At 41.8% G+C, this 18,492-nt stretch overlaps 1 long non-coding RNA gene across 1 annotated transcript; it reads left to right on the top strand.

The window, feature by feature from the left end:
• Nucleotides 1-516: 516 nt before the first annotated feature.
• LOC141933789 (uncharacterized) lies at nt 517-3,573 on the top strand. Its single transcript, XR_012626221.1, has 2 exons — nt 517-653; nt 763-3,573. It is a non-coding gene; the product is annotated as an uncharacterized LOC141933789 (long non-coding RNA).
• Nucleotides 3,574-18,492: the final 14,919 nt, after the last annotated feature.

Below are 18,492 nucleotides of genomic sequence, written 5' to 3' on the forward strand. Positions count from 1 at the left end.
GGTGTGTACCCAAACCACTGGATCTAACCAAACAGATTTATAAGAAAAGAAGCTAAAAGAGACTTCAGTAACCAAATATAAGCTTAATAAGCAATGAGTAAAGAGGCATAAATTCCAGGATTAGGTTCTTACCTGACATACCTCAGTTTTGCTGAAACAGCCTTAAAGGACCTGAAGTAATTTTTATTACATGAGGATCTATCTCCCTTCCTCAGTCATACTTAACAGTATTTAAAATTATTGGTATCCTTTTTAAGAAAGTCTTTTTTAAAAATTAAGATTTAACGCCACCTTCACTACAAGTCAGATAATAATCTTCAGAAGTTCCCTTTCAGCTCTAGGTTCATTCAAACCCAGCCCTGAACAGGGAAATGAAGAGCAGAGAGGAGGTTCCGCCCGTGCACTGAACAACACCCACCTTCAGTCTAAACAACTGAACTTTCACATATCTTGTGCTAAAAAAAGGAGCATACGATAGCAGTATCTGAAGGGATGTCACAATGAGGCGCAGTGTGCCCAGGGATGGGTCTCACAGCTGAAGGTTTCTGAAAGGAAAGCGGTACCGGGCACAGCACAAGTGAAGCCAGATCCAAAGGTCTGCGATGAAAACACCCTGACAACTGGACTCATTTCACCCCCAAACTGGGTTTACAGTAAGCGCTTCATTCCTGTGTGATTTCATGTGTTCATTCCTGCGTTGGTGCAAAGAAAGGGTTTGCATGCCTGAAAATTTGTTCTTTTTTATTTTGTTTTGTTCTTCAGCTCCATCAGAGGATGCAATAAAAGAGACTGGTCCTCCCTATGAATCCCGACTCCCTTAGCAGTGCACAGCATTTTTTAAAATTCAGGATGTTAAAGTCTTTATGAAAAACACATCTCTGCAGCCAAAGGGATTGTTAATCTCACTTGATTTACAAGCATTTCATTGCATTTGAGTATAACGTATTTTAATAGCATGGTGGAAATTGCAGCAGGAGCTAATTAGAGCAACTAAGTTAGTTAGATTTCTGTGCATTTGGAAAACAGGCTGCATCCTTTTAATAGGATAATCAAAATGGATCACCTCGACCTGCAGAGTTTCTCTGTAGATACCAGGAGTACTTGTGCATGAAGTCTAAATGGAGGTAGCTCCGTTGAAGCTAATGGAACGAAGATGATTTATCCCCGTGAGCGTGCAGCCCATCCTTAGGGTTAGATCCTGCAAGGTAGTGGGCATCTTCACTTCCCACAGAAGTAGCGTGAGGTCTGGGGAGCTTGAAGCCTGGTAGGACTGAGCCCTGAGGATAAAGCCCTCTGCTTTCACTGCCATGTTATTAGTAGATGCTCAATTTGCCAGCAAGACCCGGTGTTTGGGATTTTTAAGACTCACAGTCATGGTCTTAAACTAAATTACAAACCATTTGGCCTCAACCAAATTTGACTTGCTTCAATACCATCAGGCTGGTTTGAATTTTTCTCAACTTGCAGTCATAGCCTACACTAATTTAAAACACATTGTGAAGGTCAACAAACCTGTCCCTGGCTCTCCCTCTTGTCTTGTTTCTCAAAGTAAATTCTTTTCTCTTAGACCTGGTCATCCTTGGTTCCCACTACACCCAAATGAGAGAAACAGCCGTATTTAGTGTACAACTCATCTGAGCTATTTTGTACGCGCACTTTGGGATAAGATGAATCACATCCTACAAGTAGTATTTATTTCCTCTGCGGAGCACCAGTGAGTCTAGACAACTGGCTCAGATGCAGACATGCCCAGCAGAGTTTACTAGTTCAACTTCAGTGCCCTGGTCTCTAATCCTGGGTTACCTCCGAGTGACAGAAGCCTCATCAACAAGGACCTCGGCGTTACGCTTTAGCCCAGGCTAAGCACGGGTGTTGCAGCCACAGGGCACAAGATCTGCCACATCCACTCACTCCTGCAAGCATCCGCCCAACAAGAATGGAGCAGCACGGAGAAAATTAGATGTCAGTAGACGCTGATTGTAAGTCGCAACCAACACCATTCTCTATTAATGAGGGATGATGAACGTGTCATATCCAATGTTAGAAGGATACTTCAGGTCGGTTAGGTTGGCTGGGATTTTTCACGTGTGTGCACTCCTGCTCAAGAGGTTGACCAGACACCATTCCTCCTGCCCTCTGCCACTGTCCACGCAGCTGCACTGACCTTCCTAAGCCTCGGGGGACCTGGTTCTATTCTCATTCGTATTAAGCAAATTATGTGACTTCCAAGAGTTACCTGATTTAGGACAAAGAAGGAAAGGGAAAATTATACCTGCTTTATCCAGAAGTGCTTTTCCAGGGGTTCCCTACCTTACATTGGAACTAGGAAATGTTCCACCTGGGCTCAAGCAAAAGCTGGGGAGCATCTTAGATCACCTTTGAAATTTCCACAGAAGGATTTCATTTAATTTTCCAGGCTTCTTTGCCTTTCTCGTGTAATAATAGCTGATATCATTTAGTGCAAAGCACAACAGCAGCCATTAAAAATGGTTATTAGTCTGGAACTGCTTTCCTAATAGGAAACACACATGCCACACTCTGGGAGCTCAATGTTTTTTAATAGACTTCAAGGTAAATGCCACTCTGACCCTTATTTTTAAGGAGGGAGGGAGGGAGAGGAATATGTTTCTTGGGCTGAGATTTTGCCCTTAGGCAGAGCCTTGGGCAAGAGGTGGAGCAGCTCCACCTCCCCTCCACTCCTCCCCTCAGGAGGGACCCTGCCTCTGAAACGCTCCTCTGAGGATCTGCTCCTCTGCAGCGACTCATTTCTGCTGGAGGGAAGGAAGATGCATTAGCACTTCAGCATCCTTCCTCCCCGGCATCCAGCTGGTGCAGAGCAGCGGAGCCATGGCTCAGCATACTGACAGCCTTCTCCTCCCTCAGCTCACCCTCTCCCTGCTTTCTCCTTCCCGCAGGCAGAACAAGACCTTTGCAGAAGTGGGGTGCCCTCCAAGGTAACCCTGACAAACCTCAGACAGGCAAGGAATTTGCACGTTCTTGAATTGTGGCGTTAAGAAAGCGCAGTCTTGCCCTAATGCTCTCGCTGACTGCCCAAATGCCCCTTCTAGAGCGAAAGATACTAAAAATTCCTGCCTTGGGGAAGAGTAAAATCGTGTAGACCAACCTTCAGCAGACTCAAATATTTTGGTGTGATGTGGGACCACACATCTGGTGTTTAGAAGTAACATTGGTACTCAAGATCATTAAGAGTTTTCTTTATTTACCTTCCCTTCTCCTCCCACACCTGAACCTGGTGTTTAAAAGCAGAATGTGGCACCTCCTAAACGAAAATATGAACAGCACCATACCCACTGCAGCATAAGGACACAGGGAGCTGGGGGCTACTTGGCCTGATGGAGAAACTCTGAATCCACAGCACATCCACTGTTTTCATTCTTTACCTTACCTAATAAAAGATATCCCCGTCCTTATGAGCATATTTCACTAACAAGATATTTTATTTGCACTGTCAGAGAATGTCTAATGCCTATCTGATGTTTGCATTGGGGTTTGTTGTTGTTTTTGCTCCTTTCATCACCTTATAAAGGCCACATGACGATGGCATGATGTTGAGACTTTTGACAGATGTAACATATGTGCAATAATATTTATCATTTATTTAGCATGCTGGGTATAGCGGCTGGCAAGATGCTGCCATGCCTGACTTAAAGGCTGCTGGCATTTCCATTAGATAAAATCCCATCATGCAGGGGGTTAAGAATTCAGGCATTTCAAATCGCATCAGGCTGAATCATGATTCAAATCAGAAAAGCCAGGTTTTGGTTCACTAAGGGCTGACAAAGTGGGGATAGGGGGGAGGGTCAGAAGGAGCAGGAATTGATGGCAGGTCACGAATATGTTCCTCTTTTTGAATGGATGACCAGGCTAATGCAGTATAGATTCTGTTTTTAAATAATTGGGGAACAGGGGGACTCCACACAATTCAGATGTAGCTCTCAGATACACAGTATTTCACAGTGGGATTTTCAAAGGCATTCGTACCTTGGCCTAGCTGTCTTGCTGCTACAGACAATTTTGGTGGAAGCAGACATAAGCCAGTAGTCATACGCTTTGAAAATCCCACTGCAAAGTGTCTGACAGTTGCATTTTAAGGACCACATGCCTGCCAGACACAGAAAGCCTCCTGCTACGTACTGAGGTCCTGCAGCTCTCAGGAACGGAGAGAAACGTCTGTGCTGACCTATGCTGACGGCAAGATGCAGCACGACCGAAACAGCCAGAGCCCCGAGTCGAGCTCAGGAGCTCAGCATCCAAATCCTCTGCGCTGTCTCAGTGTCTGTCGGGTGCGACAAACAAATGTACGAATGCTTCAGACCCATATTCAGTGCTGGAAAGGTTAGCTCAGTGCAAACAGCCGTCCTTAAGCCATCCTTATAAGCAAGATACAGCTTATGGGTTTAGTGATCATTTCAAATCTCTTTTTTTTTTTTTTTTTCCTCAAGAAAAGAGAAATTAAAAAAAAAAAACAACAAAACAAAACACACACACACAAAAAAAACCCAAACAAAAAAAACAAGGACTGCCAGTTAACCCTGAACCTGGCTTGCCTGAAGAACAACGAGAAGAGTCCTTTAACTTCTGCCCCGTTCCAGCGCTCTCTGTTCTCATGGAGCAGCAACATACCACACATTTCATAATTAGGGCGAGAGTGAGAGATAAGGCCATCAGCCTGTGCACATGAAAGGAATGTGCTGGGTGTGGGGAGATGGTGCTGAAAGGAAGAAGAGTTTTATATGGGCTGGAAAAGGCTCCGGGAGAGCAGGGTTGTGGAAAGGGGAGCTGTGTGTGTCAGTGGGAGAGCACACGCGTGTTAGGAAAAAGTGCAGTTTCTCTCCAAGTCCTGCCTTACAAGGATTCAAAAGAGGCTGGTAAAAATACTTAAGTTCAGATTCCTCCTCGTTACATTTAAGTGCACAGATTTGTGAGGGAGGTTTGGCATTCAGGTAAAAGGAACAAGTGCTTTGCAGCCCTTCTCACCCCAGGAGGGACAGAAAACCTCTGATGGTTGTTGTCACCGGGGTCCTGCGAACCCACCGGTTTGGGGCAAAGGGAAGGGGGTATCTTTTCCCTGTGACCATTGTGCACAAATCCACCTCAGGGCAATATTTACAAAGGCCCACTCTGCATTTTGGAGGGCTTTTGTGTTTGTTTGTTTTGAATAGCCTTGGTTTTGGCATCAGAGTCTAGGAAACCGCACATTTTTACAAGCTCCCAAAGCAAAAAGAGACCTTAGCGCCGAGCACAAAAACATGCTACTGTGGCAGAGGTGGAAGACATCAGTATTTGCTGAATAAAACCAGAGAAAAGCCAGGAAATATGAAATTGCAGCAAAATACAGAACCTGCAAATTCTGATATTGATTCTGGTCTCTGCTACCAACAAATTACGTGACCTTTGGCGAGTCACTTGATTTCTTTGTGCCGGTCTTGTTCCTCAGACCTTGGGTTTGTTTCCTTCGATTAAAACTCTGGGCTCTGAGCCCACAGCACTGGGCCCACTGCACTTCTGACCTTTCTGGGGACTTACAGCTGCTTCTGAAAACACCAATAAATGCCCTTACACAGTATTTCACTTTCAGACCAAAGCACTCCCTGACCAAATAGGAAACTGAGCTACATCAGAATACTGGAGCCTGTTATTAATCACATTAACATTCCTAGGTGTTAGTAAATACATATTAACTATCAGCCTAAAAACCTCCCTGTGTGATTTTTTTGTCTTGTTTTTAATATTAAAATTCAGGTCTTATAGAAACGATATTTTTTGCTGTGCTGCTGTGTGAGAAGGCTGGCCCAGAGCGTCAGGTGCGGGAGCAGCGAGTAGCTCCTTTGTCTCGGATAAAAGAAACTATCCTGATTTACACCACTGCAGCATCCGAGGCTTTGTTCAGAAGGGCCTCACATAGATTTCTGTCGGTGATAAACCGGTAAGAAATGACCTAAAAGTAGTCCACTGTTCTTTTCTTTTTAATATATATTTAAATCCTGCGTTTCTACCTGACAGCCGTTCTTCTGGGTGTTTTCTCCTCTGGGCAATGCAATAGTGGAAGCAATACTTAAGCAGCAGGCTGACTACAAAGACGCTTGTACCAAAGCCTCGCATTTTACTAACAAAAGCAGCACATGAACCCCCTATATAAATGGTGTGGAGCATTTTCCTAAAATCAATCAGGCTCTATTATTCAGTTTAAGACCAATCTCATTGTCTACTTCTTCCTCCGGAGGCCGATTTCTGCCAGGTAGAAAATTAAGTTTCCTTTACTTTTCTTCCCTACACAATTTTTCAGTGTTTCGGGCACCGTTGTTCGGTGTGGGAAACCGACTTCCTGTCTCAATAAACAAGTGCACACAAGGCTTTTCTGGACACATAATGGGGTCTTTTTTTTTTTTTTTTTTATTTTATACAAAAATCATTCCACACTTAACACATCAATGAAGCCACTTAAGCTCTACTGCATCTGAATTAAAGAGGGAATTGTGTGATCAAAGAGTGTGAAGGAACCACACATGGAGTTCTTCAGACACTTTACTTTTGTTACATTTGATACATAACAAACCCAATAAATATGCTTATCCCAGTAGCCCATTTCATTATCTCATATCCTTATGTTTAAGAGCATTTCCTTTAAGAGCTTTTCTTTCTCCTTTGTTTTACCGCATCATAGTTTCGAGGCAGTTTATTTTAAATTAAGATGCTAAAAAGACTGAGAAAAGCATTTTTTTTTTTCAGGGTATGCTCAAACAAGACCAAAAATCCCCAGTTTTTCACTGTGCTTCGACTGAGCAGAATATATCTATTCCATGGCAGAATACAGGTACATGTGCAGTAACCTCAGAAAGGGGTTATTACAATCTTGCACAGGACACAGGGAAGGAGAGGAATGTTTCCTAAAATTCTTTGCAATAATTCTCTGCCTATTCAGCACTCTCCCCTACACTATAGATCAAAATACTTAGGAAAAGAAAGATTTCATGTATCTTCCCTGACGCTTTCAGTTCTGGGAATAATTGCAGATTTGCAGGTAACGGTATTTCTCCAGAATTACATCAAAATAAGATTAGATTCTGCTCTTTTTTTCCTCGTTTCACACGGGAGTGACCAGTTTCTCCAAAGAAGCAGCAAAGTCTGATTTTTGGAAGCGCTTAACATTCGTAGCCAACAGTGATGTCTGGCTGGTCAAAGGGTCTGCTGTCAGAAGAGCTATGGCTGAGCCAAAGTGGGACCTTGTTCAGTCCCTACCAGGAGCAGGAGGTTTTGGATGGTACAATTTACACCCATGCAGAATAGATGGCCAAATCCACTGCTCCTGGGAGGAACCTGTATTTACACAAGGAGTTTCAACAGGATTTCTGTTGGAAAGTGCGTGCTCAGAACTACACATAACGTGGTCTACCGCAAATAACCATTGTAAAGCATCCACCAAACCTTCCAGATAACTTATTTGGAAGTAAATGACAGGTGCTTTTAGCAAAGTTGTTCATTAAAAGGCATTTTAAAACGTAATTTTTTTAAATTGCCTTTGTATCTTTTTGTTTTTCCTGTCTTCCCCCCACTTTCCCCAAGGGGTCCTGAAGAAACGCTAGAGACAAGATCTTATATCCATTGAAATGCTGAGATCAGAACCTGCCTGGGTAAACCCACTTTCTGCCACACAAGATTGGTTTCTTTCTTTTCTAACACTGGATGAGAAATTATCCTGCCCTAAAATCATAGACTGAATTGAATGCATCTAAATGCTTCTCACGGACTCGTGTACAGCAAAGGCAGTGGGGGAAAAAGCACCTGAACTACCAGAAAAAATGTATTTTCTGCTCTGTTTAATTCCCATTATTAAATATCATGCTTTTGTAATGAGCACGGCCTTGTTATAGCTCCCTTTGTTTTGCCGAGCAGTGTTTATCTCTTGTCGCTTCCCAAATCAAAACAACTAAACAAAACAACCCCCTGCCAACAAGACAGGGTCTCAACTTCTAAGTAGGACACATCTTCATCTCTTCACTCCAGCTGAGCTCCCACTGAAGTTGGTAGGGCCTCAGCTAACTACAGATGAGGTAAGACTTGCAATATTTGACCCCGTGTCCCTCAACCACAATCTATAAATGCCTTTTACAGCTCAGAGACATCTAGCCCTCTGGTAACGGAGTTTCCCTGCCACCGTGTTCTTACAATTTTAACAACATTTTTATGGTGTCTGCCATGAAACACATTTCCTGAAATCATGGAAACCTGTGACACTATCAGTTTTCATTAAAAGGGGGCTAGAAAAAGGAAGATGCCTTTAACACTCATGGTTGAGGAGGAAGATCTTGTAAAATGTAACCCAAAGAGAACTGACAACTTCAAAAGCTAGAAGGCAATGAGAATAAGTCCCACGTAATACTTTCCTAATCTCATAGTTTTAAGACTCATGATGTTAGGCACCTGACACTTGAGTCTTGAATGCTTCAGTTAGCAATATTACACCAACACCTCATTGCTACAAAGTGCAAAAAGAAAGTGCTTGGCAAGGAAGAAAAGGAGGATCAAAACCAGCAGCCTGGCTGATACTAAAAAGTAATGGTAAAATATCAACTGAAACAGCCACGTTCACCCTTTGTTTGTGATGCGCAGGGAAATATTTATTTATGGTAGTGATATTCACACACACGTGAAATTGTCGGCATTTTTCCTTCCTCCATTGTTTTTGTCTATGCAAATCAATATATTGGTCATTAAATCAAAATTTAAGAAGTATTTAGCATCCAGCAGCTGCGTGGCAAAAGCCTGCTCTAACTCCTTTAAGCTCCTGCATCCCACTTATTGGGGGTGTGAAATATCTGTCCTGTGCACGTCCATGTTATCATGCCTAAAATGATCTAGTTGAAACAAATAGGAGGAACAGAAGAACATTAAAGGCATTTTTATAATCTCAGATTTTTCCACAATTGAAATCCTCATCTGATTTTGGACTTTTGTCTCATTTTCTAAACAGGAGCTTTCTAAAGGCAACTGTACCGGGTGTGGTAATCCAGCAGCATTAGTGGTTCTAATCACCTTTTGCTCCTGAGAAGATATGCTTTGAGGGAAACTAACAGAGGAATAATCAGATACCAGCTTTTAAAACAGCCCAATTACAGGAATTTGAGGGAAAATGTGGAAAGGCTGTAAAATCTGGCTGAAGTCCTTGCCAAAACACTTAGATGATAGTGAAACAAAGCAGCATTTGGGTTTTTATAGATTAAATTAAGAAAAGAGACCGCAAAGACCCACTGATGCCTCACAAAACGGGTGCAGATATTTAGTCTGGCAATACACTGTACCTAACGATTAAACCAATTCCTCAGAAATTTTTAATCTTGATCTAATTTGTGAAGCAAATTTCAAAAAGAAAGAAGTGGATATTTGAATGGGTCCATTTGATTTACTACAACTAGGAAAACCTTATTTCTTATAGCAGGACACACCAATTAAGCTTAAAAACTGCCCTGGGAGGAGTATGAAAAAATTAGAAAACCTGTCTTATCCATATATAAAATAAGGTATTTCTATGGATTTAACAAAACCAAAAAAAAAAAAAAAAAAGCCACTATCTACCACGTGGACAGAAATAATCCTTCATTGGTTTTGATGTGACACAGGAAAATTATTTAAAGACTTATTTCAGCTTTTAAAGCTGTTTCTGACAGTATAAAAGTATCTGCAGAGCTTCAGAACTTCACATTTGCCATTCACGGTTTACAGTGGATCATTCAAGTCCAAAATCCTCAATTATGAGCCATAGCCATTGCTTCTTACGGAGGAAAAAGTACTACTATATTGAAAAATTATGGAAGAACCACCTTCCACTAGCACTTGCCAACTTCAGACATTTGATGGGTAGTTTTACTTGCCAATGAAGTACGTGTTAGTCCTACAATAGCCTCTGCAAGCAGAAAACAAGTAACTTGGTTTTCATGCCTGATGGCAATTCAGTATCTGCTTGGCAGAAAGGGAATTCCAGAGGCCACTTTAGCCTCTTTGCTCTAATATAGGAGCTGCCAGAAAAATCTTCCCCACTAACCTCAGCCACCATGACAGCACACGAAAAGTACAACTTCAAGCCAGAGGCGCCTAAGGAAAGTTGGACCCAGAATTAATATATTGGTCTGAAGCGAGTAGAAACCAGCACAGTCCTTCAGGGGCATGGACGATGTCCCCTTCCACTAATGGAAAACTATATTCTGTACCAGATGTAAATTCCTCATGGCTCTGTGGCATACCCTTCCCACGGCAGCAGCTGAAAATCAGACTTAAAATTTGGAGGTCACGATGTCAGCGCCTAAAATGATAAAGTTGCACATCAGAGAGAAATACTGAAAATAGCTAAAAATCAATGTTTCTTGCTTGATACAACTAATCCCAACAAGATTCTGGGTTGCCCAACAAACTGCTCAGGTGGTACCACTGGGCTAGCATTCAACAGAAAAAGCCACTGTCACCACACTGTCCTGAATAAGAGTCCCTCAACTCTCCTACTACATTTTTCACTTGCTTTCACCTCATTTTAAGTAATTAAAAAAAAAAGAAAAAAAAAAAAGTGTTAAGTTTCAGTGCCTCCAGAGGAAGATTACAGCTGTCACCTCTGAAACAGGACTTAGAAAAGCTGGTGTCTGAGTCTCTTCCTCAGATCTAGACCTTAACCTTCAGTGGAGCCACTGAAAACAGCGACTCTACATGCAAAACCAGTAGAGAAATATATACATGTTATATACACGTGGAGCAAGGAGACAAATAGTATGAGCCTTCCTCTAGCTGTCCCACAACTCTATCTCACTTTCAGAAAAGCATTGGTCACTGCAAGGAAAGATTTGTAGCACAGGATATAACTCATCATGAGCAAAAGTGGGAATCTGAGCCATGACATTTTAATTTCAGACATATTCAAAGGTAGGAGAGTCACTCTGTTCTGACTGAACTTTAGATAAGCACACGCTGTGCCATGGTTTTGGTCTACTCACAACATTCCTTAAATTTTCACTGCAGTAGGAGGAAAGAGAGAAAGAGGGAGAGAGGGGGAAAAAAAAAAAAAAAAAAAAAAAAAAGAAAGAAAGGGGAAGAGAGAGAGAGAAGGAGTTTGGTTTACAGGAGGTGTTTTACTGTGTCGATACCCAAAGGCTGGATTCAATAAAACCTCCATCTGGCTCTCACACACAGCAACCTCCTCTAAGACCTCGCAGCAGCCCTCCTCACCTCCAGAGTCAATTTTTGGAGGCTTGTGAGTGCTTGCATGGGCTTCCCTCCTGCCACAGCAGGACAGGGCTTTTTACTGAGTCAGACCCATAGAAAGCATCTCTCTGACTTACGCTTATTTCAGAGATTGAGGATGACTTCAAACCCAGAGGATTCAAACTTGGCTTCAGAGAATCAACTATTCCCCATGTGCCAGAGTACAAATAAAGCTAAAGTAGTTGCTGAAACACTGCACGTAGACTTTACTGAGCGAGATTCTCCAGCTTCACTTTTGGAGGGGGCCAGACAAGCTGTTTGTGAGGGTCTCTTACGGCCTTACCGTCCACAAACACATTTCCATCCACCCAACTGAAACTTCAGTCAACAACTTTTTTGGGGGCTGAATCAGAACATAGGGTTAAAAATGCTCAGAAATACGTAAAGCTCTGTTCTGCTGCCCTTATTTTCTGATCTATCACATACTCAGGTACCAGTACAAATAAGAGCCTGGCAAGACAGTGAGATAAATGATACAGACATCAATAGACAGACCAATTAATTAGATAGATCTGATAGATGTTTAGTCCTTTCTCAAGTAAAACAAATATCAACTCCCAGGGACTTGGTTTATTTCCTTGTATTGTGAGATTTGATCAATAAATCTTGGTTAAAATGCTTACTTTTTTTTTTTTTTAATCAAGCAGCATTTTAATTTTTAAGTTAGTTCCTTCTTTGTTAATTCCCACATAGCCTTTTCCCCTCCTGAAAGTTCATTTTATAGCCGGCATTTTGGCTCCCATTTTGTTTCACGGTAAAGACACACAGACAGACAATAACAGAAAAACCTATTCCTTTCTTAACAGATAACACTCGTGTCTTGTTACAGAATTTTCAGGCTGTAAATCAACTTGAAAAGCTAATTTAAGGATATTCACTTGCACTATTCAGGGCTGTATAAACATTCCAAATTCCAATTTTTCATAAAGACATATGCGAACATTTAAAAGGGATTTAAAGAGCCATTTTGCAGTTAAGAAGATCTAGATCTAGCATTTTATTTTTCTTCAACGAGATTATCATGTAATATTAATACACAGAAAAAATATTTCCAGTGCCTCTATGTATTTATGAGGTCCTAAGGGATAGCAGAATTCCTTTAGCCGAGAGGAAGGCTGGAAGAAACTGCAAGAATAAGACCGACAGTTGAAACATCAAATACACGACAGAATTCGTTCATACACTGCAATTTCTGCGAAAGTGCTGTGGTGTTGGTTTTCACTGTATCTGCTAGTTTAATTGTTTCTGCCTGTTCATTTCTTTGTCCGCTGAAACCACTAGCCTAAGGGAGATTTAAAAATCAAAAGGTAGGACCGAGGTTGAACAGGAAATGAACACTGGTGTTGCGGCGTTATTAAAGTAAAAAGTTCAGAAGTGGCTCTAGGAACTGGCGTATTAGTACACGGTTTAAGTGCCATCTCCCTCTCTCCCTGCTCTTTTTGTTGTTGGGTTGCTGCTACAAATAAAACTGAAATCCGCGTGGCAAAGCGCCCTGGGTTTGTGAAGCTGAAACAGCAAGGATGTGTCCTCGGAAGCCTTTCCCAGCCCGCACGCACCGAGGACCCCTCTAATGAAAAGATCTGCATTTGATTTGGTGGCATCGCAACCTTCTATTTTCCCCGTGTATCCCTTACTCATGTGGGAGTTTGTGTAGACAGAAAAGCTTGAACGGAGAAAGAGAGCAGCACGCGGATTTCTGTTTTCGGTGGGGGAACGCAAAGTGAACTTCCAAAGTTCAGAGCTCCTCGCCCCTGCAGCCTGGGTATAACGCCAAGGACACAATGAAAATAAACAGAGCTGGCATTAGAATCTATGCGAGGAATTTTTTTTTCCCCCCTTTTTTTAAGTGCGTTCTATCTTTCTCCTCTGCTATCTCTCCTTCCTTTTTCCTCTGATCTCCAGGACAAAAGATTCAACAATCACAGATTCAAACCCCAAGTGAGGAGGATATGTACTTAAAATACCACATGGCCAATAAAACCTATTTTACAACATATCTCACCTTTAACAAGCAAATTGACCAATGTAAGCAAAAACTGACCCAAAACCCTTTTATAAAAGAGCCAAAAACCCCCCCCAACCCTCAATTACAGCTATTTAAACAGCCATACAATTATCCGAAAAATACTCAGATTTTTAAAAAAATCACAATACTGGGAGTTTCACCACATAAATGTGCTCACTAACCAAAAGGTATGAGGCCACAGATTTCAGGAATTAATTTGGGTTAATTCAAATGGCAAAGATGAGGTAGGCAAAATAACAAGCAATTACCTTTTCCTGCCTTTGAAGAACAATGAATTTGGGTCTGGTCCAACTTCAGAAAGAGTGATTACAGATTTTATGCTCAGACAAACCTCTACCTTTTTAATGCACACAACATATATATGTGGACACACATGTTATATATGTACTTTTTATGTACATACACTTATCTGTATTCCATAACACTCTGCACTTGAAGGATCAATTAAAGATAAAATTCAATTATTTATTACATACCCTGCTAATTATTTTTGAAGCTCTATAAAGAGAGCAGGAAAGCTAACCAACACAAGACATAATTAAGCAGAAAGGCAGCATTTGTGTGGTCACTTGGTGAATTCAACATGCAAAACGTTTATCATTTAACCATTTCCTTTATATTGTGCATCAGGGTGGAAGGGTTTGAAAGCAAGGCAGAATTACAAATTTGACTTAAATATATTTTTGAGGAGGAAATATCTATTTCTATCAGTATCGACAATCGCTTTAGTGGATAATAAGCAATGTTAAATAAAACATGTAGCTAAATAGGCATTAAAGGCCTTTTACATACTTGGAAGAAAAGAAAACAGTTTTTTTCTCTTTTTTTTTTCTTTTTTTTTTTTTTTATGCTGCAGACTGCAGGCATTTTGGTCTATCTCTGTCAAGTGCAATTCTTTCTTGATGAATGACAAGGTACGATAATAGGCTGCCGTTACCAGGGCAACCAGACAGCAGAGCTGTGTGCCTTGAATTTTGTCATCTGAAAATGAAACCAGAAGCAAAAGAAAAGCTGAGAATCTAGCGACAGATTAACTCGTGGGGGGGGACTGGCGGGGGGAGAGAGCGCGGGAGGAGGAAGGAGAGAGCAAGGGGGGAGAGGGGGCTACATTACAAGCAATTAAAATTACTGTAATATGTAGTATATGTGTATCTGCATGTGTCTGTATCACAATTTCAGATATCATTTGTCAATAGGTTTTATCCCTGTTCTCCCCACCACTCTCTTTGTTCCAGAAATATATAGAAAGCTTTAAAAAGTGCCTTTCAGAGAGGCCTCTCCAGCACATCCACCTTTACAATAGGTGTCTTTGCAGTACTGCTCTCCACCCTGCTCCCAGCAGCATCTCACCCAGTTCCTCCCAGTTCCTTCCAGTCCCACTCAGCTCCTAAGAGGCTGCACCTGAGAGCTGAGGGTGGGGAACCCATACTCATTTCTGTAGTTCATGCTGGGCATGGGACCTTACCACACATGGAGTTGTTCAACCCATGGCTAAATAAGACTCCCTCAACCCAAGGTTTCCCCAGGATTTTTCCAATGCCTTCACCCTGAGTTGGGAAAGTCTCTGCCACGGTCTCTGTGAAGTCGTCCTGGGTCAGACGCAGCCACACAGGGACAGGTTTTGGTTCACAGACACAAAGTTAAGGGCGATTCAGCAAAAGGTTGAAAGCAGAAAGACTGAAGAGCAGCCAGTTGCCAAACTCCAACCTGCGATCAACTTTTAAACACCAGGATGTCTGGATCTGGGCTTAGTTCAGGCTTGAATCTTTTGGAGATGAACTAAAACTGTAGCAGTCTGTCTTCTCCTTTGTACCTCAAAATTTGAATAAAACAGGATCAAAACACACATAAGTCTTGGGTTTAGAAAAAATACTTAACCTGCAAAGCTCAAACTGTTGATGCACAGTATAACATAGCCACTGGCCTTCACAAACACACAGTAATATGCAGAGCTGAGACAAAAATTCTGCCTGCTCAAGCCATATTAACTAAACCTGTAGCACGTTTCCTCAGCAATGTAACCTGAAACCTCACAATATTCGTGTTTCAGGGCCACCATCTTCCATACCCTTCACAGATTTTTACAGGCGTCTTCTCTTACTAACCTCTTGGGTTATCAGATAAAACCTCACTCCTACCATTTTGTGGAAGAGCTGTTGATAAAATAAGCCTTCTGTAATTTCTCTTCTGTCCCTCAGGCAAAACTCCCCGTGATCCTTGCACAGTGTGGGTGAATCATTAGGCTCCCGTACCTAAGAAGTAGGCATTTCTGCCAACTTTAAAGATGAGGAAACCAACACAGAGAAAAGCTGCCTGACTCAGACCCTTTGAAGTCAATGGGACTCTTTCGTTGTCCTTCAGCTGGTTTTGAACCAGGCTTTAACAGCCTCCCACGGCACTCCGAAATAGGACCTAGTACTCCTGGCTCACAACTTCAGGCCTCGATAAGACAAATTTCTTCCCAACGAGCTTTCTCTCAACATACTGATTTAAAATGTAGCTAATTCAATTAAATAAGAATGCAAAGCAATAAATGTTGCTTAACCAAAATTACTCCACCTTTGCACAGGGAAATTAAGCATGTCAGTCGTAAAGATGACATGTTCTTGAAATAAAAATTCATAACCTATGCATGTCTTTACATGGGGAAATCAGTTACCAGATTTTTAAGGTATCTAAAGGAAGTGATCATCCCTAATGTTTCTCCATAGACACCCAGTATAGTGGATTATAGAAGAATGACTTAATTTTTTGGCATCTTGACTTGTCTTTGAATATTTTCCATGGAAAAATGAAGTGATTTTTCTCAATATCATCACTTGCATGATTGACTTTTTTGCCATGACAAGTCCAGGACATTTCAGTTACCCCGATTTATTTTTGCTTGGCTAGTATCCTATGACTGTGTCTACATGGCACTGAGGAGAGGAACCCCTGCTAGCTCTGGCATCAGCAGCAGTCTAGTTGCATCAGCAGCTTCATTCCACATGGAATAACTAGCTATGGTTTTCAGGCGAGAATGTTGCATTAAGTACAGTTATGCTAAGTTTTGGAGCCAGATTAATATCATCTCCATGTTACATGTAGCTTTAGCTGACGTCCTGCACAGGTACCAGGAAGCCAGCAACTGCTTTTTCAAGCTGAAGGAGTAATCTGGCTACTTCATTTGCCAGTCTCCGTTCAAGCAAGTGGTCACTAGGGCAATTACACACTTATCTTTACTGCAAGCTGCTTTCCAAACCATTTGAGAGCTGGCTTACTCCTTCTGCACATCTTTCCCATTCAGTTTTCAAGAGGTAACAGGGATCTTCATTAGAATTTGTCTATTCCAACTGGATTTATAAAATGTGAAGGTCTTACACTTGATGATGTGATCTTGTAAATCCCAAACTGATTTTGTCCAATGCAAAAAGCAGTATTTAGATTTTTAAATTTCCTGCTTTTTCCATCCTTTCTTCATTCTCTTGTTTCTGCATTGTGAGTAAGGAAGAAAAGAAGTTCTGCTTTATCGGATTCACTAATTCCCAAAAATCAGGAGATCAGGAGAACACAGTAAAACACAGCACTTCTCCTACTACCACATCTCGATTCTATTTCTCCCCTATCACATGTCATCACTTAGCATAGGTGTCTTTTGCCATATGGGAGACCCCACAGCTGAATGCCAGAACCATGAAAACCAAACTTTGGGAAATGCTCCTTTAAGCTTTGGGCACTCCTTATACCTGCTTTGGCCAAACGGAAAAGCAATCATGTTAAAAGAAAATATCTACGTATTAGTCATATTGTCTAATTCTAATCTGCTTTTGCTAGCTCTGCCTAAGCCTGCAGTTGGGTGAGGCAGTATAGAGTATAGCCATCATGACTGCGTATTATTTTAAAGCTGGGAATTGAATTAAGGCCTCTTTAGTTTCAGAGACATGTCTTAACCACTAGACCATCCTGCTGCTGCTTTATAATCTTCCTTCTGTGCACCTCTGTGTTAACTCAAGCTGAAGCTGAATTATGGCTCTTCTTATCCCTGATAAGCCGAGGGAGCTGTGGAAGAGCAAGCTGGAGTTTACTCGGCCTCATGCATCCATCAGCAACATGTCAGCTAGCTTCCAGTTGTGGGATCCTTATTAGCAGTGATGATGGAAGAGGCACATGGAAAAGGGCGGGGTTTCCAAATCCCTCCATTGAGCGGGGAGAGGTGACAGCTCAACAAATCACCTTTAGATTTGTGAACTCAGCAGATTGTTTCTGGAAGTTGTTGAGAGAAAATAAATATGGAAAACCACAATGTCATTTCTGAGAGTCACTTTTCAGAGCCTGACCACATTTTAAGTATCTGTTAAGTGATGTCCTTTCTCCTACCATGCTTCTCGCCAAAACCAACGTTGTATCAATCTGACAAAGACAAGTTTGATGTTGGGATTCCAGACACCAAAACAAATAATACCACCTACAGCCCTCGTGAGTCACAGAACTCATGTGATTTTATCAAAAAAACCCCCATCTAATTCTTAGTATAAGAGGCTCAAAAAAGGAAGTAACTCAGCGAGGCTTTCCCCTTTGTGAATGATCTTGTGTTCAAAGAAGTGAGAACAATTCATAAATATCCTGAAATAACACAAAGAACACATCTTTATACACTTAATGAATTTTGTATCTGGACCCAAAACCACCCTTCATGGTTTGACAGGCTCTGGGAGAGCTATCTGCTTGTGTCAAAGGGCATAGCTCCCTTTAATTTCCATGGAGTTTGATGGTTCTGCATTCCTATGCTGTGGATGTGAACCAGCTCCAGCCCTAGTTTCTATATCCTAATTTATTAACATGGCTGCATGGCTTCCAGACCACAGCCAGCTTGGTTTGGCCAGCTCTGGACACAGGTAAGAGAAGCTTTGGTCTCTTCGCACCTGCCTGGGTAGATAAATCCTTCTCTGCCTCTCGCTGTTTGCGGAGAGCTGGCTCAGGTACATCCCTTGACTGGGCAGGCCCTCAGCAAGCTTCTCCAACAGTCCTTCCTGAAAACTATCTCAGGGACAAACGCAGCATTTATAAAAGACTGGGGAAAATGGTTCTTTTGGAGAGACACACCGCTACGCTTCCATACATGGCATCTGGATGCTCTGGTTATGGGTACGTTAAAATGTATTTAAATGCTGGTATTAAATGAGAGCCCTCCTAGTGCTTCTTACTCAGAGTGCAGTTGTCCA

This window comes from Strix aluco, chromosome 23 (assembly GCF_031877795.1).
Source record: "Strix aluco isolate bStrAlu1 chromosome 23, bStrAlu1.hap1, whole genome shotgun sequence".
Taxonomy (NCBI): Eukaryota; Metazoa; Chordata; class Aves; order Strigiformes; family Strigidae; genus Strix; species Strix aluco.